Genomic DNA, 24,440 nt, shown 5'->3' with positions numbered 1-24,440 from the left:
CCCACCAGCAGGCAGGGATGCTGGGGCTTTGTGGACCCAAGCTGCAAAGGCTCCTAGATAAAGGGAAGGTCAGTTTAACAAGCCCAGGGCTACTGAGCCCAGTGTGGGCCCCACAGCCCAGGGCTGCGTGAGGGTCAAAAATGGAGAAGAAATCCAGTGTCTTAATGTGATTCCCTAAGATAGCTTGAATCCAGAATGATGGCAGTCCCAAGAGCACCATCTGGCTCTCTGGGGTAAGGATGGGTGATTTTCCAAGATCAGTTGCTCTGGAACCATTTCCTGTGATTTGAAGTTCTCACCTGCTCTGAGGGGTGGGGGGCCCTCGATGCCCTATCCTGGGGCTTGTGAGTGGAAGGAAAGTCATCAAGAGGCATTTTCTGTTCGCTTTGAAAAATGTTCTCTTAGGGGAGGGGAAGAAAAAAAAAAGAGGTTAGAGAGGGAGAGAGCCAAAGCATAAGAGACTCTTAAAAACTGAGAACAAACTGAGGGTTGATGGGGGGGTGGGAGGGAGGGGAGGCTGGGTGATGGGCATTGAGGAGGGCACCTGTTGGGATGAACACTGGGTGTTGTATGGAAATCAATTTGACAATAAATTTCATATACAAAAATTTAAAAAAAATTAAAAAAAATAAAACCTGAGAATAAACTGAGGGTTGATGGGGGGGTGGGAGGGAGGCGGGAGGGTGGGTGATGGGCATTGAGGAGGGCACCTGTTGGGAGGAGCACTGGGTGTTGTATGGAAACCAATTTGACAATAAACTTCATATTTAAAAGAAAATGTTCTCTTAGCCTTAACCATCTCTTAATGCCGTGGGAGACTCCTCTCTCTTGTGCTGCTGCAGGCCACATGCTTCACCTTGAGGGCGCTAATTCAGCTGAATATCTTCAGAAAAGGCAAAGGGTTTCTTAAATATAAGGGGGAACTTCAACAGACACAGAGAGAACCTGAGTTAGAAGGTTCCCAACCTGCTCAACTCTGGTGTCTGCCTCCTCATCCCCAGCCCTCATTTTTCCTTTTTTATTTGGTAATTAAATTTTTTTATGTTAATTTTTTAAGTGGCTCTACATGGGGCTTGAACTCATGACCCTGAGATGAAGAGTCTCATGTTCCCTGTACTGAGCAAGGCTGTCACCATTTTGTTCTTCTCTCTTTCCTTTTTTATTTTGGAGGCACATCTTAGACTCCTCAGCTCTCTTGAATCTTTTGATCTGTCCCCGCTTCCATACTGCTATATCCTCTACCGCTCTTTCCTTCCCTGCCCGGCCCTTCCCCTCCCACCTTCGCCCCTCAACTCTGGATAATCATTGGAGCTTTGAGCATCCTCCCCACTGTGGACTCTTGAGGGGCTCAGAGACCCCACGAGCCACCATCTGGGGCGGAAACAGGCTGACGGGGAACAGGAAACAAAGCTCACCACCAACCCTGTGTACTTGTCACACCCCGAGCTTTTTCTTTGAAGTCAGGAAGGTCTCAAGGGCCCCTGGGTTCTTCACCCCAATTTGTCTTTTAAAGACATTGTTAACTATTATAGAAAAAAACACATAATATTAAATTTACTACCATTAACCATTAACCAGTGGATAGGTCAATGGCGGTATATAGATTCTCAGTGTTGCACAACACATCTCCAGCATGAGTTCATTTTGTGACTGAAAATCTACACCCACAGTTCTGTGTTCTCTCCTTTCCGCCCTGACTTGCTCTGAGTTCCTCTTTCGTTTCTATAAATTTGACTACTTTACATACCTCACGTAAGTGGAATCTTAGGGTATTTGAGTTTCTGTGATGTGCTTAGTTCACTTAGCAGCAAGTCAGAATCATCTCCTTGTCTAAACCTGGACAACACCCCACTATACACAGATGCCCCATGTTCTTCATCCACTCCTCTGTCTGTGGACACGTTGGCTGCTTCTACCTCTTGACTCTTGAGAATTACACAGCAATGTACGGGGATGCTCATAAACTGCCTCCAATTCTTATGGATATAAAATCTGAACTGAGTTTGTGCGATCACATGGTAAGTCTATTTCTTGATTTGGGGGGAACTCTTCACTGTGTGCTACAGCAAATGTGCCATTTTACATTTTGTCCAACCATGTGCCAATGTTCCAATATCTCCATATCCTTGCCAGCATAAGTTGTTTTATGCTTTTCGGTTTTTGAATGCTTTGGTTATTGTTGTTGATTGTGACCATCCTAATGGCTGTGACATGATATCTCCTTGCTGTTTCATTTGTTTTCTGTAATATTAGTGGTGTTGAGTATTTTCTCATCAGCTTGATGGCCATTGTATATCTTTGGAGACGTGTATTCAAGATTTTTGCCCATTTGTTAATTGGGTAGTTTGTTTTCTTGTTGTTGTTGAATTTTAGAATTTCTTTACATACTTTAGATGTATCAGTTAATTCTCTAACTGATACACAATTCGCAAATACTTTCCCGATTGTGTAGTTTCCCTTTTCACTCAGTTGAGTGTTTCTTCTGGGGCCAATAGTTAGTAAGCTTGAAATGGCCCCACTTGTCTATTTGGCTTTTGTTGCCTGTGCTTTTGGTGTCATGTCCAAGACCTCATTGCCAAATCTAATGTCATCGAACGTTTCTCCTGTTTTCCTGTCTCAACGTCATAGTGTTAGGTCTTCTGTTGAGATCAGTTATCTATTTCCAGTGAATTTTTGTGTATGGTAGAAAGGAAGGGTCCTGTTTTCTTCTTTTGTGTGTGGATATCCAGTCTTCAGAAGAAGTTTCTTTGAAAAGACTGTCCTTTCTCCATTGGGTGGGATTGGCCCCTGTCAAAGATCGTTTGGCCATCTGTGGGAGGGTTTATTTGGGGGCTCTCTGTTCTGTTCCTTTGGTCTACATGTGTGTCTATGGAGGTTTTGTTTACTGTAGTTCAGAAATATGTTTTGAAATTGGGATGTGAAGCCTCCTGATTCTCTTTTTCTAGATTGTTCTGGCTCCTTGGGGTCCGTTGAGATACCATATGAATTGAAGGATGATTTTTTTCTACTTCCTGCCAAAAATTCCATTGAGATTTTAATGTGGATAGCATTGACTCTGTAGATCACTTTGGGGGGTAGGGACATTTTACCAATATGAAGTCTTCCGACACATGGTTCTGTTCCTGATCAGGATGGATTTTCAAAGAAGCAGTTGCTCTAGTCCCCGCTCCTTCAGTCTCCCCAAACTCAACCCTCTGAAGGGTTCACTCACCTCTCCCACCCCACTCAGGGACTGTCTGAGCTGATGAGAGGACAGGGTTTCCAAGGCTTCAGGTCTGGAGATTGTGTGAGGACGTTGAATAAGCCAGACTTTTTCTCAACTCCTTCCAAGTTTTTCTTCTCTCCGGTTTAACTATCTATTAATCCATGGGTATCTCTTATTCTGTAGTTGTCATCTCTTTTCTTCTGTCACCAACTGTGCGTCACTGGTATGTCACTAATTCAGTTCAATATCTCTAGAAATGGTAAACATCTGCTAAGGAAACTGGGGGATTTAGATGGGTATTTCCAGCAACATGGGAACCCCAACCTGGCTCATCTAAGATTACTCCCTTCTCATCATGCAACTAATCCTTATTCATCCTTTTTTTATACCTAAGATTTTCCCTTCAGCTTTCCTGAATCCTTTGATTGTCCCCCATCAACACCCCTTTATCACTAACTGGCAAACTTCTGCTTTCCTTCTGAACTCTCAACTTCCTACTCACTAGGGCATTAAGTCTTAACCCCTTCCTTTGTCTTCCTCTTGACCCTTGAGCATTTGGGGATAAAATCGTGTAAAGCAGGGTAGGGAATCTGTGTGTGAAACATGGTTCATGATTAAGATGGCATAGACTTGTCAGGGCAGGAGTGTCCAGGGGCGTGAGGAGTCTAGGTGGAGGCTGACCCACCTGCTGTGGGGAGAGCAGCTAGAACGTGAAGGATGAGGTGGGAGCCTTAGGGGTCCCAGCCTTGCAGCCTTAGGGGTCAGTGTGAGAGGTGGGGAGGGGGGTTGGTGGAAATGTGAAGATTCTTAAAGACTCAGAGAAGCACCCTGACACTGGGCACAAAACACTTGATTCAGGGAGCCCATTTTGGAGTAGACAGTCATAAGGATGGACACAAACCTCCAGAAGCTGGATGCAGAGCTGTTTGTATCTCTCAAGGGAGTTAGATGCACACAAAGAGCTCCCAGGACACAGCAGCATGTGGGCTAGGATGGGATACTAGGGATATGGGACAGACCACAGGACATGCCCAGCTGGTGGGGGTTCAGAGTCTGGAGAGTATGGAGGGATTGGACAGCACCAGGACCCCATGGAGGCAGTGGCTTGACTGCCAGTAGCCTGGCAGAAGGGTGGAGACTGAATGCCTATGAATTAAAGAAAAAGCAATTACTCTGAGAAGACTTTATTTCCTCACTCATTATGTCTTGTACTATGTTTGCCTGAAGACAGTTTCCAAGATCTTCAGGTAAATTAAAATATTACCCTTCTGCTAAGTTAAGCTAATTATAGATATTCATTAAATACCTAAATGATTTCCAAATGGGCTGAAACAAAGCATAATCACACCGTTATGAATATATTGCTTCTCTTAATGAACATGTCCCATTTGCCGTGTTGTAGCAAAGGGATGTATATGTATACAAAGGTTTGGGAGAACCCTCTTCACAACGTCTGATATCCTATTCTGGTTTTGACAGTCCTTGGTTATCCAACACTCAAATTATCCCTGTGAAATAGAAGTTTCTGTAGGAAAGATAATAGTCCTTCCACATGAATGAGCCTCTGGTAGGAAAAATCAGGGAGCAGAAAAACAACTTTGGGAGCAAAGTATGAACTTTATGAGCACAGTTTGTCCCGGTGTAAAAAGGCATGCATTGCAACATAGGACAGACGAAAGTGTAGGACAGAGCCCAAATGCACATAGAGAGTGTGGCAAAAGGTTCAGGGTCAGGGAGTTTTATTTGTCCTGGTTTTCTCAGGCTGAGATTACCTGGGTTCATGTATAAGAGCTTTTTGCAAGAGCCTTTGGTGTCAAGTATTGTGATGTCCAGGTGGAATTCAGTTTTTTTTTTTTTTTTTTTTTTTTTTTTTTTTTTTTTTTTTTTTTTTTTTTGTTACAAAGACACAAGTTTTGTTGGATGTTCGGTCTGCTTTTAATAAGAGGGTGTAAAAGGAAAAGATTCTCCTCTTCTGAATAACCTGCAAACAGCCAAAGAACGAATCAGAAGGAGCAAAAGTGTTTCTGATCATGGGAAGCAATGGGATCCTTGCATAGGGCTGGGAGCATGAGGAGGTACAAGTGGGGTGACGGCATTGTACCATAATCACGTACCCGGGGCTGCAACAAGGTGACCTTTTTATTTTTTTTTTAATTTTTTTTAATGTTTATTTATTTTTGAGACAGAGAGAGACAGAGCATGAATGAGGGAGGGTCAGAGAGAGAGGGAGACAGAATCTGAAGCAGGCTCCAGGCTCTGAGCTGTCAGCACAGAGCCCGACGCGGGGCTCGAACTCACGGACTGTGAGATCATGACCTGAGCCGAAGTCAGCCACTTAATCGTCTGAGCCACCCAGGCGCCCCCAAGGTGACCTTTTCAAAGCTTTCTTTTTTTCCTTTTTAATATGAAGAGAGAATTTCTGGAGTTCTTTTAGTACTGTGTTAGAGCAAATAATTGGCCCCCAAAACATCATGAATTTTATCCCTGGATCCTGTGAATGTCATATTCCCTGGCAAAGACACTGACCGTGTGATGGAGTTAGAGATCGTGAGATGGAAAGATTATTCTGGACTGTCCGGGTGGTCGCTCTATGTACTCTCAAGTGTTGAGAGGGAGAGTGTGAGAGTGAGAGTGAGAGAGAGAGAGAGAGAGAGAGAGAGAGAGAGAAGGGAGATTGGCCCAGGGAGGAAAAGAGTAAATGTGAGGATAAAGCAGGGGAGAGAAGGTGGGTGAGATGGGGAAACAGGACCCAGAATGAGGAAAGCCTCTCAAAGCTACAAAAGAGAGGAAAACACATTCTTCCAAAGAGTCTCGGGAGGGTACACATAAGTACAGATGCCTCCATTTGGGTAGAGTGAAGTCCATTTGGGGATTGTAGTTTCCAGGACTGTTAAAAAATTTATAAACAGGTTGGATGTTCAATGGAGATGACATTGAAGACAAAACACTCAAGTTGGGGGAGCTCCTGGTCAAGTGGGGAGTCATTAAGCTGTATAAGCCAAGAGAACTGCAGACAGAGACTCAGGGGCTCAGGAGCTCAAGGCTTGTCAGAGGGGGCCCAGATGAAGGAGGAACGGGCAGGAGGTGGAGGTGTGGGGGAGGTGAGAGTCCAGTGGGGGAGCGGAGTCCAGAAAGGCAGGAGGGATTGCAGGGTGCAGGGATCACACAGAGACCAGAGGTGATTGCAGGGAGGAAGGGGGTTTCTGGTCTGGTTGCCAGGCTCTGGGGATGGGGGTGGGGAGGGCACAGGGTCGAGGGATCCTGCTTTGGATAGGGAGGGCCAGGGTTTCCCAAAACAAGTATTTGGACACAGATTTTAGAGGAACTGGAAATTTTCTCTGAGGCAGGTGGACAAAGAGTTGATAAAGGTAACCGCCGCACCCCCCCCCCCCCGCCAGCTTGTAGAAGTTCTTCTGAAAGAGATCTGAATGACACAGCATAAACAATGAGTTTTAATATTTGTAGATTAAATTTATTTTTGTAAATTAAATTTAATATTTGTAGATTAAGATTTGTAGCAAATACTACCCTGGTACTAGCTGGGTGGAATTCCGCAAAGCAAGCTCTCTCCTGAGAATGGCGGCCAGATGTAGCCCTTTTTGATTGGCACAGGCTAGTCATGTGACATCCAGGTGTGGGCGGGCATAGGCCCAACTTCAGCGGTGATCTCCCGGCTCCATGTTGGATCTCCTTAACATTGTGATTCCATTTCCTTGTTTCAGTTCACAGTTGTGTTGTGAGCCAGTGTTCTTTGTGAGTCCGGTATAAGGGGCCAGATGACAACTCACGGAGAGAGCTGAGCACACATACAAGCTCCACTGGATGTAGATAAGCTAGGAAGTTAATATCTTCTTCTCTAGATAACAAGTATTTCCCCAGAGAGCTCAGATTGCGTAGCTGTAACAGTAGCTAAACCACAACCACAGCTGTGGGTTTAGAAAACATCTTGCGTCGAAAGCAATATGGCATATTTAGCAAGAACCTTCCAACATTCAGCTTGCAGACACGGGAAGCAAGATTGCGCAGGGCATAAGTAAGGATAGTCTTCAACAGAAAATGGCACAGCATGTTTGACCAACCTGTGTCGTTGCACTGGTTCTCCAGAAATGGCACGGGCAACTCCAGGATATACATTCTTATGTTGTTCAGGACAAAGGTGGCTACAATGTTCGCAATTAATTCCATGACGCGAAGTTGATACTAAACGTGACTGAATTGCTATAGGACAGAAGGAGTGTGCTCTTCTCTGTTTCGTTCCCAAAATTTTGTCTCGCATAGAAATCCAGCCTTTTATAATTACTGGAATGAGTCATTCTCTGACGTCACACTCTTACACGAAAGAGGGGCTCCTGGCCAATGAGATTGTAACATGTGTCTCAGCAGCCAGTACCGGTATAAGAGAAGCATTTCTCACAACAGAAGGCACGTGTCAGATGCTACCTTGCAGTCTGCATACCAGCAGAGTTACCGAGAGGCCTAAATTTGATTCTTGGTGCTCCAGATCTTCTGTAAAGGAGTAGCTCTGTTTATGTTTTCAGGAACCTTGCAGTTCTCCAATGTTCCAATGGAGCTCCCTCCTCTAGCCTAGGGAATGTGTATGGGAGGAAATTAATGCAATGGTGCAATTTTCTGGCCCCTTTCAAGATTTCCTGACAGTCTGTTCATCCCAGGGACCATTGTCATCTTCCTTCATCCTGCCCTACTGACCACATGCTTCGCTGTACTGCCCTCGCTTCAGTCAGTAGCTTCAGAAATGGCCAGGTTTTCTGAGATACCCCTGGGAATTTTAATGGCTACATGGGGCACCTTGGGAATTGCAAGCGGGCTCCTTTGAAACCCCCTCCTCTGCCACCTTTCTGTTCCTCCTTCCTCCTGTTTTGACCTTTGACTTTCCCTTCAGTTCCCTTGGATCCTTTTTTTTTTTTTAATTCTTTTTTTTTATTTAAAAAAGTTAAATTATTTTTCTATTTTATTTTGAGAGAGAGAGAGAGAGAGTGAGAGAGAGCAAGGGGGTAGGGGCAGAGAGAGTGGGAGACAGAATCTCAAGCAGGCTCTGCGCTGTCAATGCAGAGCCAGTTGTGGGGCTCAAACTCACTGTGAGATCATGACCTGAGGCAAAACCAAGAGTTGGACGCTTAAAGGACTGAGCCACCCAGGTTCCCATCTCTTGGATCCTTAGATGTGTCCCCTTTCAACACCTTCACCTCCTCTAGCCCTCTGTCTACACCTCTGAGACCTTCCCCTTCCCACTAGGACTCCTCTGCTGTGACAGTCTCTGGGGCTTCGTTGTGCTGCCCCCATCATGGTCATTCAAGGGACTCAAGGACCCCACCTGAGGCTGTGCAGCTCCATGGAAGTGGGCTGGATATTATGTCGCTGGGACAGGCTATGGAGACACTCAGATGGCTGGCTGCTTGGTCTGTCCTCAGTCTCTTCCTGCAGTTTCATCCAGAGCCTCCATTGGCTGACACATGAGGGCACAGGACATCTTCTGAGTCCCCTCCACAAAGATTGATAGGAGTGCTTCAGGCCTCTTCTTGAGCAGGTGACCTCAACTTGCCCAGTCCCCTGGCACCTGCTCCTGGTTAGGAGGTCAAGGTGAGAAAAGAGTGAGAGCCAGGACTTTCCACTAGGAAGTTGTCTTCGTTGAACAGATGCTCTAAGCACTCTTGTTGCATCTGTCTCTCTGATGAGTGCGTAAGGACCGAGAAAAGGTCAACTGAGGCACATTCATATTTTCAAGAGTTTACCTGAGCATATAGAGATTGGAATTGGGCAGAACCAGAGCACAGATGGCCAGAGGTACTCCAAGAACAGGAGCCAGGCCAAAGGTTTTTCTAAAGAAGAGCTGGAAGCAAAGCAATAACATAGTTTGATTGGCTATGGCTGGAGCTTTGGTCTTCTTTGGGCAAACCAAGTTGGCGGTCTGTGCTTGGCTTCCCAGTTTTCTCTTCTGGGGTGGGGGTGCTCTGACCCTAGCTCAGGTTTTGGTTTGGCTGTGTAGGCCACCAAGGTGTTAGAGCAACCTCAGCCTGCTGTTGGCTTGTTTAATTACATTAGTAGAGTGTATGTGTCCTATGTGTAATATGTGCCCTCCTTTGCCTGGTGGTACTAGATCAGTCCCTACAATTCCTGAGAGTCTCCATTGTAAAGGCTATAGAGAAAAATAAGTGAATATTTGTAAAAATGTCCTTAGGTGATGGGGCGCCTGGGTGGCGCAGTCGGTTAAGCGTCCGACTTCAGCCAGGTCACGATCTCGCGGTCCGTGAGTTCGAGCCCCGCGTCAGGCTCTGGGCTGATGGCTCGGAGCCTGGAGCCTGTTTCCGATTCTGTGTCTCCCTCTCTCTCTGCCCCTCCCCCGTTCATGCTCTGTCTCTCTCTGTCCCAAAAATAAATAAAAAACGTTGAAAAAAAATTAAAAAAAAAAAAATGTCCTTAGGTGAAGGAAAGTGAATGAATTCTGACAAAACATTATTTCAATAGCAATGGTATCTTGTCATATGTCAATGTGAAAATGATCCGTATCTCTTGGTAGTTTACAGACTTGTACTATGCCAAATTAAGTGAAATACTTACCAGTCTGTAAATACCTAGATGAATTCTAAGTAAGTTAGCACACTAAATATTAGTTACCACAAACAGTTTTCAGGCTACAAGTACTTTTGTGCCTGTTAATCTGTTAATGAATGTGTTCATTTTTGCCAAACTGAGAATTACTAAAAGGACTTCTTTGCTTATAAGTATGTGTGGTATGTCTGTCCATGTGGTATGCTTCAAAATGCTGGGCATTTGAACATGGCCCATGTTCCTTTTTTTTTTTTTTTTTTGAAAAAAATAAATTTAATCATGTGATGTTTAAATTAAGGAGTGTCTGTCTGATTGGATGGGGGCCTCCAAATGTGGGGAGATGATTGGGTGGAAGCCAATAACCCGGGTGGTAACAGAATTCATTCAAGGTGAAAGAAAAGAGACAGAAGTTTATTGAATATACTGCAAGGGATTGGTGGGCAGGATAGTGGAGGAGAGGCTGTTTGCAAGGAGGCACTGGGTGGGGGCCATATTTAAAGCAAGAAGGTGATGGGGTGCCTGGGTGGCTCAGTTGGTTAAGCGGCTGACTTCGGCTCAGGTCATGATCTCATGGTCAGTGAGTTCGGGCCCCGCGTCGGGCTCTGTGCTGACAGCTCAGAGCCTGGAGCCTGTTTCAGATTCTGTGTCTCCCTCTCTCTGACCCTCCCCCATTCATGCTCTGTCTCTCTCTGTCTCAAAAATAAATAAATGTTAAAAAAAAATTAAAAAAAAATAAAGCAGGAAGGTGAGGAGGTATGGGACATATGGAATTTTCCCTTTCTTGGTAACTGTGCCTGGCTGTAAGTAGCCCATTGGTCAGTTAGGGCTTATGATTGTTTTGAGGTGGGTCACCCAATAGGCCTGTTTGTATTTAGCCAGGGGGTCACTGTGGGCCCTTTCTGCAGTCCATCGCGCAAACCTGTTTTCCTAAAAGTGCCTCTACAAATCATATTTGCCAGTATACACTACCAGGAATACACAGTAAAAAAAAAAAAAAAATACACGGAAGTGGGGGCAGATACTTACAATGGGGCAAAACCCCAAGTGAAACAGAAACATGACTTGAAAATTCTACTATACATTATTTGGGCATGGCAACTACTGAAAACTTTGTCTTTTGATGGTCTTGCTGACACTAATAGTTTCACCTTTGTCGATGATTGTGATTCTGATGATGATGACAACAGGGATATTCTAAGAGCATTTTAAAGAGCTTTCTTCTGGGGCGCCTGGGTGGCTCAGTTGGTTAAGCAGCCAGTTTCGGCTCAAGTCATGATCTTGCACTCGTGAGTTCGAGCGCTGCATTGGGCTCCGTGCTGACAGCTCGGAGCCTGGAGCCTGCTTTGGATTCTGTGTCTCCCTCTCTCTCCAACCCTTCCATGCCCATTCTCTGTCTCTCTCTCCCCAAAATAAATAATAAACATTATAAAAATTTTGAAGAGCTTTCTTCTGTCATCTTCATAGTATATACAGGTAGCATGGTATATCCACTTATGTGCTACTTTCTTTTCACTGAGCTTTCGTGAAGTTGCAGAAATGACCCTAAGTAGAGCCTGACTGACAGGCAGGATTCAGGGGTCTACTCGTTATCTGCCAAAACCGTGTGTGGCTTAGGCACAGTCATCTGTCTTTCAGATTCTTTTTTGTCCTACAGGAAAATAAGATATTGCAACAGAGGTTACTTTTTTTTGTCCTTTTCAGGTCTATTAGAAAATTTATGCAGAATGCCTGCACAGTAAGATCTATACTATATGAATCCAAGGAAATGCTTATTCTGACTAAAATATTTCCTCAAATCTGATCTATGCTCTTTGTGAAACTCCCAACAGTACCATGTCTCATGCACAGAGTCAACAGGCCTCTTCACTGCATTGCTGAATATTTTCAAGATGAAAAGCTTGTTGAATCCAAAACAGTGAAAGTAAAGTGAAAAGCAACATAGGTCTTTGAGGGAGAAATCAGTGCTCGTGGTGTTGGCTTTAATGATGTGGAGAATAAAGGCAAAAAGAAATGTAAATAAAATTAGATTTCCTTACAGCTCACAGCCCTCTAACAAGTCCCTGGGACAGGCAGAGTGACTTTCCTGTAGGAACTCAGCTACCTTGCCGTCAACACTTTGCTCAGGGCAAAAGGAAACCTCAGCTTGACATTATCCCGACCCCCCAGGATCCTGTGAATCTACTCTAAACATATAGAAATTCCTTTGGAAACTTGCTTTATCTTTCTTCCCCAAAATATATGTTAGCAATCATCCTCCAAGCATATGGCCCCCTGATATACATCCGAAGGGTCTCATGACTAAGGGTTTACTAGACAGCAGTAAATGACCTTTTCCTAACAGCAGCTAGCCTCTCAAGGTCCTGGAAACCTGGCTTGAAAAATTCCTTAGAGACTTATACTATCCCTAACCCCCTCCCAACCTGAAGGTATGTAATCAGTCACTCGTCACACTCCAAGTGCAACTCTCTTTTTTGCCCCTGGGTCCTGTCCCTGTGCTTTTTTTCTTTTTAATTCAAGTTAGTTAATAGTGTAGTCTTGGCTTCAGGAGTAGAACCCAGTGATTCATCTCTTATATATATTTGTGCTCATCCCAAAAAGTGCCCTTCTTAATGCCCATCACCAATTTAACCCATCCCCACACCAACCCCCCTTCCAGAAACCCTCAGTTTGTTCTCTGTATTTAAGAGTCTCTTATGGTTTGCCTCCCTGTTTTTATCTTATTTTTCTTTCCTTCCTGTATGTTCATCTGTTGAGCTTCTCAAATTTCACAGGAGTGAAATCATATGATACCTTTCTCTGACTTGACTTATTTCGCTTAGCATAATACCCTCTAGTTCCATCCACCTTGTTGCAAATAGCAAGATTTCATTCTTTTTCATCACCAAGTAGTATTCCATTGTGTACATATTTGCGACATTTTCTTTATCCGTTCATCAGTTGATGGACATTTGGGCCCTTCCCATAACTTGGCTTTTGTTGATGGAGGTTGCTATGAACATTGGGGAGCATGTGCCCCTTCAGATCAGCATTTTTGTATCCTTTGGATTAATTCCTAGTAGTGCAATTGCTGGGTTGTAGGATAGTTCTATTTTTCATTTTTTGAGGAACCTCCATATGGTTTTCCAGAGTGGCTGCAGCAGTTTGCATTCCCACCAACAGTACAAAAGGTTCCCCCTTCGCATCCTCACCAGCATCTGTTGTTGCCTGAGTTGTTAACTTTAGCCTTTCTGACAGGTGTGAGGTAGTATCTCTTTTTTTTTTTTTTTCAACGTTTTTTATTTATTTTTTGGGACAGAGAGAGACAGAGCATGAACACGGGAGGGGCAGAGAGAGAGGGAGACACAGAATCGGAAACAGGCTCCAGGCTCCGAGCCATCAGCCCAGAGCCTGACGCGGGGCTCGAACTCACGGACCGCGAGATCGTGACCTGGCTGAAGTCGGACGCTTAACCGACTGCGCCACCCAGGCGCCCCAAGGTAGTATCTCAATATGGTGATGATGAGTGATGTTGAGCATCTTTTCATGTGTTGGTTGGCCATCTGGAGGTCTTCTTTGGAGAAGTGTCTATTCATGTCTTCTGCCCATTTCTTCACTGGATTATTTGTTTTTTTGGGTGTTGAGTTTGGTGAGTTCTTTATAGATTTTGGATACTAACCTTTTATCTGATGTGTCATTTGCAAATATCTTCTCCCATTATGTCAGTTGCCTTTTACATTTGTTGATTCTTACCTTTGCAGTGCAGAAGTTTTTTATCTTGATGAGGTCCCAATAGTTCATTTTTGATTTTCTTTCCCTTGCTTTCAGAGATGTGTCGAGTAAGAAGTTGCTGTGGCGGAGGTCAAAGTGGTTGCTGCATGTTTTCTCTTGCAGGATTTTGATGGTTTCCTGTCTCCTGCTTAGGTCTTTCATCCATTTTGAATTTATTTTTGTGTATGATGTAAGAAAGTGGTCCAGGTTCATTTTTCTGCAGGTTGCTGTCCAGTTCTCTCAGTACCATTTGCTAAAGAGACTGTCTTTTTTTCCATTGGATCCCCTTTCCTGCTTTGTGGAAAATTAATTGGCCATATGTTTGTGGGTCCATTTCTGGGTTCTCTATTCTATTGCATTGATCTATGTGTCTGTTTTTGTGCCAAGATCATACTGTCTTTGATGATTACAGCTTTGTAATACAGCTTGGAGTCTGGAATTGTGATGTCTCCAGCATTGCTTCTCTTTTTCAACATTACTTTGGCTATTCAGGATCTTTTGCATTTCCAAACAAATTGTAAGATTATTTGTTCTAGCTCTGTTACGAATGCTGGTGTAGGGGCGCCTGGGTGGCTCAGTCGGTTAAGCGGCCGACTTCAGCTCAGGTCAAGATCTCGCGGTCCGTGAGTTCGAGCCCCGCGTCAGGCTCTGGGCTGATGGCTCAGAGCCTGGAGCCTGCTTCCGATTCTGTCTCCCTCTCTCTCTGCCCCTCCCCCATTCATGCTCTGTCTCTCTCTGTCTCAAAAATAAATAAAAAACGTTAAAAAAAAAAAGAATGCTGGTGTTATTTTTACAGGCATTGCTTTGAATGTGTAGATTGCTTTGGGTGATATTGACATTTTAACAATATTTCTTCTTCCAACCCATGAGCATGGAATGTTTTTTTCATCTTTTTGTGTCTTCTTCAATTGTTTTCAGAAGCTTTCTATAGTTTTCAGCATACAGATCTTTTACCTTTTTGGTTAGGCTTATTCCTAGGTATTTTATGCTTTTTGGTGCAATTGTAAATAGGATCAATTCCTTGATGTCCCTTTCTGCTGCTTCGTTACTGGTGTATAGAAATGCAACCGATTTCTGTACATTCATTTTATATCCTGGAACTTTGCTGAATTCATGAGTCAGCTCTAGCAGTTTTTTGGTAGAGTCTTTAGGGTTTTCCATGTAGAGCATCATGTCGTCTGTGAAGAGTGAAAGTTTGACTTCTCCCTTGCCAATTTGGATGCCTTTTATTTCTTATTTCTCTTTGTTGTCTGATTGTGGAGGCTAGGACTTCTAGGACTATGTTGAACCACCGTGGTGAGAATGGACATCCCTGTCGTGTTCCTGATCTCAGGGGGAAAGCTCTCAGTTTTTCCCCGTTGAGGATGATATTAGCTGTGGGCCTTTCATATATGGCGTTTATGATGTTAAGGTATGTTCCTTCTATCCCGACTTTCTTGAAAGTTTTTAATTTTTTAATGTTTATTTATTTTCGAGAGAGACTCAACCGACTGAGCCACCCAGAAAGAGAGACAGAGTATGAGTGTGGGAGGTGCAGAGAGAGAGAAGGAGACACAGAATCCCAAGCAGACCCCAGGCTCTGGGCTGTCAGCGCAGAGCCTGATATGGGGCTGAAACTCATGGACTGTGAGATCATGACCTGAGCTGAAGTCGGATGCTCAACTGACTGAACCACCCAGGTGCCCCTCTTGAGACTTTTTATCAAGAAAGGATGCTGTATTTTGTCAAATGCTTTTTCTGCATCTATTGAAAAGATCATTTGGCTCTTATCCTTTCTTCTATTAATGTGGTGTATCACATTGATTGATTTGTGAATATGAAACCAGCCTGGCAGCCTAGGAATGAATCCACTTGATCATGGTGAATAATTCTTTTAATGTACTGCTGAATTCAATTTGCTGTTATCTTGTTGAGAATTTTTGCATCCAGGTTCATCCAGGATATGGGCCTGTAATTCTCCTTTTTAGTGGGGTCCTTGTCAGGTTTTGGAATCAAGGTAATGCTGGCTTCATAGAATGAGTTTGGAAGATTTCTTTCCATTTCTATTTTTTGGAATAGTTTGGGAAGAATAGGTATTAATTCTCTTTAAATGTCTGGTAGAATTCCCGTGGGAAGCCATCTGGCCCAGACTCTTATTTGTTGGGAGATTTTTGATTACCAATTCAATTTCTTTGCTGGTTATGGGCCTGTTCAGATTTTCTGTTTCTTCCTGTTTGAGTTTTGGCAGTGTGTGTGTCTATAAATTTGTCCATTTCTTCCAGATTGTCCAGTTTTTGTAATTTTTCATAGTATTCTCTAATAATTGTTTGTATATCTGTGGTGTTGGTTGTGATCTCTCCTCTTTCATTAATGATTTTGTCTATTTGGGTCCTCTGTCTTTTCTTTTTGAGAAGTCTGGCTAGGCGTTTATCAAATTTATTTATTCTTTCAAAAAACAAGTTATTAGTATCATTGATCTGTTCTAATGCTTTGTTTTGTTGTTTTGGATTCTATACTGTTTATTTCTGCTTTAATCTTTATTATTTCCCTTCTCCTGCTGGCTTTGGGCTTTATTTACTGCTCCTTTTCTAGCTCCTTTAGGTGTAAGGTAGGGTTGTGTATTTGGGACCTTTCTTGCTTCTTGAGATAGGCCTGAATTGCAATGTATTTTCCTCTTAGGACTGCCTTTGTTGCATCTGTAAGTGTTTGGACTGTCATGTTTTCATTTTCATTTGCTTCCATGTATTTTTTAGTTTCTTCTTTAATTTCCTGGTTAACCCTTTTATTCTTTAGTAGGATGTTCTTTAACCTCGATGTATTTAGGGGCTTTCCAAATTTTTTCTTGTGGTTAATTTCAAGTTTCATAGCATTGTGGTCTGAAAATCTGCATGGTATGATCGCAATCTTTTTGTACCTGTTGAGGGCTATTTTGTGACCCAGTAAGTGATCTATTCTGGAACATGTTCCATGTGCACTTGAGAAGAATGTGTATTCTGCTGCTTTAGGATGAAATGTTCTGAATATACCTGTTAAGTCCATCTGGTCCAATGTGTCTTCAGAGCCATTGTTTCCTTGATTTTCTGCTTAGATAATCTGTCCATTTCTGTAAGTAGAGTATTAAAGTCTCCTACAATTAAAATATTATTATCAATAAATTTGCTTAGGTTTTTGTTTAATTGGTTGATATATTTGGGCTATCCAAGTTGGGGGCATAAATACTTACAATTGTTAGCTCATCTTAATTATGATATAATGCTCTTCTTTATCTCTTGTTACAGTCTTTGTTTTAAAATCTAGTTTGTCTGATATAGGTATGGCTACTCTGGCTTTCTTTTGATGCACGTTAGCATGATAGGTGGTTCTCCATTCCCTCAGTTTCAATCTGCAGGTGTCCTCAGGTCTAAAATAAGTCTCTTATAGGCAGCATATAGATAGATTTTGCATTTTTAAAAAAAATTTTTCTTTTAATGTTTATTTTTGAGGGAGAGAGAAAGTGTGAGGGGGGAGAGGCAGAGAGAGGCAGAGAGAGAGAGAGAGAGAGAGAGAGAGAGAGAGAGAGAGAGAGAGAATATGAATCAGGCTCCGAGCTGTCAGCACAGAGCTCAACACAGGGCTTGAACTCATGAACCATGAGATCACAACCCAAGCCAAAGTCATATACTTAACCTGCTGAGCCACCCAGGCACCCCTTGTTGTTTTTCTAAATCAATTCTGATACTTTATGACTTTTGTTTGGGGCATTTAGTCCATTTACATTCAGAGTGGTTATTGAAAGATATGAACTTAGTGCCATTGTGTTATCTGTAGAATTCATGTTTGTGGCAATGTTCTCTTTGTAGTCTTTGCTGCTTTCCACTCATAGAGTTCCCTTAGGGTCTCTTGCAGGGCTGGTTTGGTGATCATGAACTCCTTTAGTTTTTGTTTGTCTGGGAAAGCCTTTATCTCTCCTTCTATTCTCTTCTAGCTTTTTATCTCTTCTTCTATTCTGAATGACAGCCTTGCTGGATAAAGAATTCTTGGCTGCATATTTTTCCTAGTCAGCACACTGAATATTTCCTGCCACTCCCTTCTGACCTGTCAAGTTTCAGTGGACAGGTCTGCTACTAACCTTATGTGTCTACCCTTGTAGGTTAATGACCTTTTGTACCTAGCTGCTTTCAGAATTCTCTCTTCATCTTTGTATTTTGCCAGTTTCACTATGACATGTCATGGTGTTAACCAGTTTTTACTGATTTTCAAGGGAGTTCTCTGTGCCTCTTGTACTTAGATGCCTGTTTCCTTCCTCAGATTAGGGAGGTTCTCAGCTACAATTTGTTCAAATAAACCTTCTGCTCCTTCTTCTTACTCTTTTTCTTTGGGACTCTTGTCATATGGATATTGTTCCATTTCATGGAATCACTTACCTCTATAATTCTCCTCTCATGATCTAGTAATTTATTTTCCCTCTTTTTTTTTTCAGCTTCATTATTTTACACAATTCTATCTTCTATTTCACCTATTCTCTCCTCTGCTTCTTTAATCCCTGCTGTCACCGTATCTAGTTTATTTTGCATCTCAGCTATAACATTTTAGAATTCATCCTGACTAGTTCTTAGGTCTTTGATCTCTGCAGCAAGGGTTTTTCTGGTGTCTTCAGGCCCATCTGTGAGTCTTATGACTGTTACTCTAAATTCTTGTTCACTATATTGTTTATATCTGTTTTGAGCAACTCTCTGGCTGTGATTACTTCTTGACCTTCCTTTTGGGGAGAATTCTTCCATCTTGTCACTCTGGCTTAGTTTCTTTCTTTTGCATGTTTTATTTTTTTTCTTTTGCATGTTTTAAAAGCTTGTTATGTGTCCTACACCTGAGAGTACTACCATATTAAAAAGGAGTCATACACTGTGCAGGGCCTGGTATTCCAGGAAGTGTTTCTGGTGTATTCTGTGTGCATTCTGTTGTGTTTTAGTTGCTCTTTCCCATTGGTCAGTTCTCTGCAGAGCTTCTCCTTGCCTTTATTGGTGGAGTGTTTGGACTTTTAACTGGATGTGCTTTGATTTGTTTGTTGAAGTAACCCTGGAAAAAAGGGAGGGGAGCCTGATCCCATAAAAAGAGAGAAAGGGAAGAGGAGAAAATAAAACCAAACTGAGAATGAAAAAAAGATAAGGCTAATTCCAGAGAAGCAGAGGAAAATAAAGAATAAGGAAGAGAAAAGATGGAAAAAGAATAGAATAAAAATACCTGATTTTATATATATATATATATAGTATATTTAATATACTATATTTAAATATATATTTAAAAATATATATTTAATATATATATAGTAAAACCTTGACATTTCTTGAATATATATATAAAACCTTGACATTTCTTGAATATATATATAATATATTTAAAATATATTATATATATATATATATGTATGTATGTGTGTGTGTATATATATATATATTAAAACCTTGACATTTCTTGAAGGCTCATGGATTCTCAGAATGATGCAGGAGCAGGGGCTTGACTTTGAAATCCCTGCTTCCATTAGCACAAAACAAAAGGGTGAGATGGTCTTTCATGGGCTTGTGACCAGGCATTGCATTCTCTTCTTCTGTAATGTAGGTCCTCTTTGGCATCTTTTTCCAAAAAAGCGCCGTCTCATCACAGTTAAAAACTCTCTTCGACAGGTAACACTTGGAAACCATGAGCTTTTGGAACTTGGTAGCAAACACTTCAGCTGCCTCAGATTCTGAACTCGCAGCCTCTCCATGCCTCACAACACTATGGATGCCACTTCCCCTCTTAAACTTACCAAACCATCCCCTGCTTGCCTTGATGACTTCTTCATTTTCTGTTGATGTAACTGGCAGTTTACTTATGAGGGTGGTGTACAAGGTCTTTGCCTTCTCGAAGATAAAGTTCTCGGTCACAGTCCTTTTACTGCATCTAGTTCCCTTATTTATTCTTTTGTCTTTAATATTGTGCAAATGGTTGATGTAGACTTCTTATAAAATCTTTCAATTTTGGCCACTTGCATACCTCATTCATACTTCTCAATGATTTCCTTCTTAACTTCCACCATAATCATCACCTTCTTCTTACTGTCTTTGTTTTCAACCTTTTTCTGCATGAGGGCCATTGTATATGCTTGCACAGATGTTGACTATGGTACAGTGTTAATGAACACTGTGTTAATGAACGCAGTGAATAAACTGTATTTAATATAACTGGCAATAAGGCAGCAGAGGAAAGTGTCAATATCTGCAGGCAGCCTGACCTAGACTGAAGCAAAGCCTTCCTAAGCTTACTCTTGTATGGAAAAGCAAAGACTGTCCATAGGTGCTTTGAGGTGACAAAAAATACACTAGTGCCTTCCAACATTCTCAAAAGTCACTGATTTCTGCCAAAATCCATGACCTGCAACCAAGCATGCAAGCATGGGAGATGATCACCCACAATCCTGCAGTGAGAGAGAGAGAGAGCAAGAGAGAGAGAGAGGATTCATCGATTGATTATTGACTGGGTTTGGAGTAGTGCTTGTACTTTCTGTTCTGTTTTCTGGAAAGAAGGAACCCTGGTGTTTTTGCTCTTAGGCTATCTAGAGCTCATTAAACATAGAGAGTCAGATCTGGACACTTAAACATTATGAAGACATCTGTAGCAGATTAGAACACTTCTTTATTTTTAAATCAATGGGTAGGTGTAAACAATCGTTGATCAGTTAAACATGGTGAATGAACACCCATTGTTCTGATCTTAAACCAGCGGGGCCAAATTGACACAGTTCAAAACATTTAAGACTAATGAAAACATTAGATTTCTCCTTCCTTAGATCTACGAGGCAGCAAAACAGATTGGTTTTTCAGTCAACAAGGTTTTATAGATTTCTACAAAGAAATAGTGAAGAAAAAGCTGAACTCTACAAGTGAAATGCCAGCTAGTAAAGTAGAAGAAATGGTACAGTGAGCTGTTTGGTCACCTCCAAGATTTAACCGATGTGAACATTTAGATATTGGCTTCAGATCTCCCTTTTTGAGAAAAGAGGCAAAATGTTACATAAAATCAGACACCAGCTCCTCCTCCCTTGCTGCCCTCTTTCCCCAGAGGTAATGACTTGCTGTAGGAAGAGGGCTTTATCCTATGCCTGAGACTTTTAATAGCTGTTTGGTTGATCCTATTTACACGATTGTATTCACCAATAACATGTAATATAGCTTTTTTAAAAAAAAATTACGTAAATGAGTCATAAGCTAAGTATTTTTTGTCCCAGGATTAAAAAAATCCTGAGTCTTTTTTACATATAGCATTGTTGTTCTATGTAATCTCCTTCATTTTATTTATTTATTTATTTATTTATTTTTTAATGTTTATTTTTGAGAGAGAGAGAGAGAGAGTCGGGAAGGGGCAGAGAGAAAAGGAGACACAGAATCTGAAGCAGTCTCCAGGCTCTGAGCTGTTAGTAGAGAGCCCAATGTGGGGCTCAAACTCACAAGCTGCGAGATCATGACCTGAGCTGAAGTTGGACACTCAACCAACTGAGCCAATGAGGTGCTCCTAATCTCCTTCATTTTAACTGCTGGGTAGGATCCCACCTGAGGAATAAGGCACAGATCATTCCCCTACTGAAAGGCAGTAAGTTGAAATCACTGCTAGCAGAGCAAGACTTCCATACCCTGGAACATTATTTTCTTAGGCACAGGTTGAAGACTTTCCCTGGGGCATATACTAATACCCCAAAGTGGAGGCTGGTTGCTGGCTCTGGGGCAAGAGCATCTTTAATGAGAATGGATAGTGCCAGAGGACTCCTTGAGTGGTTCTACTAATTCACATGTCTGCCCTGAAAATGAAGAATTTTAATTCGCCAGAGCCTCACCCCATTCCACTATATAAGTCCCTGGGGACTCTACACTCTTCACTTTGTCTGTAGGAGAACAAGTTCACTGACTACAGACTGTGAGGAAAACACATGCTGCTGTAGAAACAGTAATTCTGTAACTCTTGATGGGTTTCATTCCACAATAGAATTTTTGCAGGCTTTTTGGGCAGATATGTATTAGGTAAATGCGTGGATTTAAAAAGCCACTTGGGATCCACTTTCTTGGTAGAAGATTTGAACTTCTGTCTCTCATAAATCAGAGAGCAAGCTAATCAGGAAGGATAGAGAATATTTGAGCAATGCAAGAAGCTTGGCATATATGTAAAATGTGGTCATACTCATTTTCAAGCACAAATGTCAACTTTATAAATATCTGCCACATACTAGGCCACACAGCAAATTTCAGTCAATACCCAGACATGGAAGACTCTGTAAACACTATGCTATGAAAGCAGAAAACTGAATAAAAGGATAAGCCGAACACCACCATCTGCATAGAAACCATGTGTGTGATGAAAGAATCATGGTTGAAGAAGACACAATAATGGCAATTTCAAAATATGCCTGGGTGACAGTAAAAACTTTACATAGAACCCACAGGATGCAAGCCAGGTGGGCTTGTGGGCAAATTTTAAATGTTAAGATGCTTAACATAGAAAAGAAGAAAAAGATGGTCATTGTAGAGCTAATTATCCACCTATAGGAATAAGAAAAGGAACAAACTCAAAGGAGAAAGAACATAAACATGAACAAGAAACACAGATATCTGGAGATGGTTTTTCCTTTCTTTTTAAGCTTATTTATTAAGTTTTGAGAGAGAGAGAGCACAATCGGGGGAGGGCAGAGAGACAGGGAGACACATAATCCAAAGCAGGCTCCAGGTTCTGAGCTGTCAGCACAGAGCCCAACACGGGGCTTAAACTCACTAACCGCAAGATCATGACCTGAGCTGAAGTCAGACACTTAACCGACTAGGCCACCTAGGTGCCTTGGAAGTATTCTCTTAAAACTTTTTATTTCGTGGAGGAGTTTGTTGAGGATTATCTTTAACTTGAAGATTTGTTAAATCTCACCCATAAAGACATCAGGGCCTGGTACTGTTTTTTTGATGGAGGGAAATTAGTGATTCACATTTTAATTTTTTAGTTATTGCTCTATTCATATTATGCCTTTGTTCTGAGGTGAGGTTTGGTGATTTACATTTATCTAGATAATTGTTTATTTCATCTATATGTGAAAATACACTGGCCTAGCTTTTGTGGTAGTCTCTGATAAACTTTTCTTGTATCTCCCTGATAAGTCTTTCAAGATTTTGTCAGTATATCAATCGAGCCCTTTCTCTCTGTCTCTAGCATCTGCTAGGTAGTATGCAATCACTCCCAGCCTGTCTTCAGTAAGAACCCTGTTAGGTCAGCTTAGCAGGAATTACTCTAATTCTTGGTAATTTTCCATCCACTGACTGCCCCACCGTGCTCTTGCTTATAAATCACCACTCTTCTTGTTGACTTAGAGTTGAGTCCAATCTGTCTCCCTTACTGCAAACCCACTGTTGCAGTCAGCCTCAATAAAGTGTGCCTTATTGTCTGTAATGAGTGTCAGAATAGTTTTTCAATAGCACATGGAAAGGAGTAATTACAATATGGTTGATGAGGCAAGATGAAAGTACATAACGGGCTGTGGGGCTACGATGGAATCAGTTGGGGCTTGTGAAGTTTCAGGAATTTGAAAATATTAAGACAATTGAAGAGATAGTGTTTAGGATGAATTAAAAGACTGGAGACCTAACAGGTGTGGGAAACACAGAGAAATTAGCCCACTTTTATGGGCAGGGCATGGAAGGACCTCCTAGAACAAGTGTCCAGAAGAGCTTAGCTGTCTGATAGGCATTTCAGTATTTCACGTCCACAATGAAGCCTTGAGTTTTTTCCTTTCCTTCATGGTTTTGCCAAAAATACTACCTCAGTTTCTCAGACCATACAATCGTGCCACTATCCCCTGTGTGTTGAACAAGGCAAAAGCTTGAAAAGGAGCAGTGCAGGCTTCCAATCTGGACACACTTTTCAAGTGTGTTTGGGGCTACGCAGTGCTGGAGATGGATGCCTTTCCAGCACTTTCTAGCATGTGGCCTGAGGGTGTGTCCTGGGAGTTCTGATGGCTGGACTTAGGAAACCCGTCAGTGGGATACTTTCAAGGAGAGCAAGGGCTGTAAGAAAGTGTAAAAGTAATGATCATTTACATAAAAAATGAGAGTTCCAGCTGAAGAAGTACAGTGGGTGTTCCTCATAATCTTCAGTGTTGGAGAAATAGGACAATTCATACAATCTTTCAGTGTTGAAATGAATCAGTTGACAGGAAAATCCAAATCTTTAAACTTAATTTCAGATGAGACCAGCTGAGCGTCATCGTCACAAAGAAGGCAGCTGACAGTCCACTTCCAATGTGACTCTTTTCTCCAGATGATACTTCCGTGTGACCCAAGGCAGTGAGGTCCCCAGAAACCCAGACTGAATTCCATATTATGTGACAGAACGTCTTACACTTGGACTCAGAGACTCAGGTGGGTACCTGTAGGTCCATGTGTTAGAAATCTGACCCCAATGAGTTTGCTGGTCACTAGAGATACCTGAGGGTGTTCCTAGACCCAGCATTGCCCCGTTCCCCTTCCCTTTCTGTCAGTGCACGACCTGCACTGTGACACCGAGGGCTCCTAAGGCATGGTTGGTCACAGGGCTCTGAGGATGAACATCCATGGACGCCATGAGACAGAAGCTGCGTGCTGGCAGGTGCATACTCCCGGACTCTCCCAGATCACCTGGGACATATGTCAGCGGTTTGCGTTCTTGTGCATGGTCCCCTGGTGTCTGAGGGGAGAAGGGAGGATGAGGCTTTCCAATAATGGGGTATTTGCTCCTGCCAGTAACCTGGTGGTGGTGGATTTTGAGTTGTGTTTTTTCTTTTTCTCTAGTATATTCAAGCTGCATGAGGAATCGAAACAAAAGATACTCAGGAGAAAATGTAGTTTGGATTATTATGTTATTCTACTTGGGCCTGTAAAGCACAGACATGCAAGTGATCCCAACTGAACACAGAAAA

At 42.2% G+C, this 24,440-nt stretch overlaps 1 protein-coding gene and 1 long non-coding RNA gene across 3 annotated transcripts in view; one reads left to right on the top strand and one right to left on the bottom strand.

Annotated features, from left to right (window-relative positions):
* DMAC2 (distal membrane arm assembly component 2) overlaps window positions 1-24,440 on the bottom strand; it is a 169,350-nt gene that overhangs the window by 21,631 nt on the left and 123,279 nt on the right. The gene's annotated exons all lie outside the window — the stretch shown is intronic.
* On the top strand, window positions 1,672-24,440 carry LOC102961684. Its single transcript, XR_445632.3, has 3 exons — window positions 1,672-2,018; window positions 23,730-23,904; window positions 24,313-24,440. It is a non-coding gene; the product is annotated as an uncharacterized LOC102961684 (long non-coding RNA).

This window comes from Panthera tigris, chromosome E2, assembly GCF_018350195.1.
Source record: "Panthera tigris isolate Pti1 chromosome E2, P.tigris_Pti1_mat1.1, whole genome shotgun sequence".
Lineage (NCBI taxonomy): Eukaryota > Metazoa > Chordata > Mammalia > Carnivora > Felidae > Panthera > Panthera tigris.
Note: the sequence above shows the minus strand (reverse complement) of the source record. Positions and strands in the feature narration are given on the sequence as shown.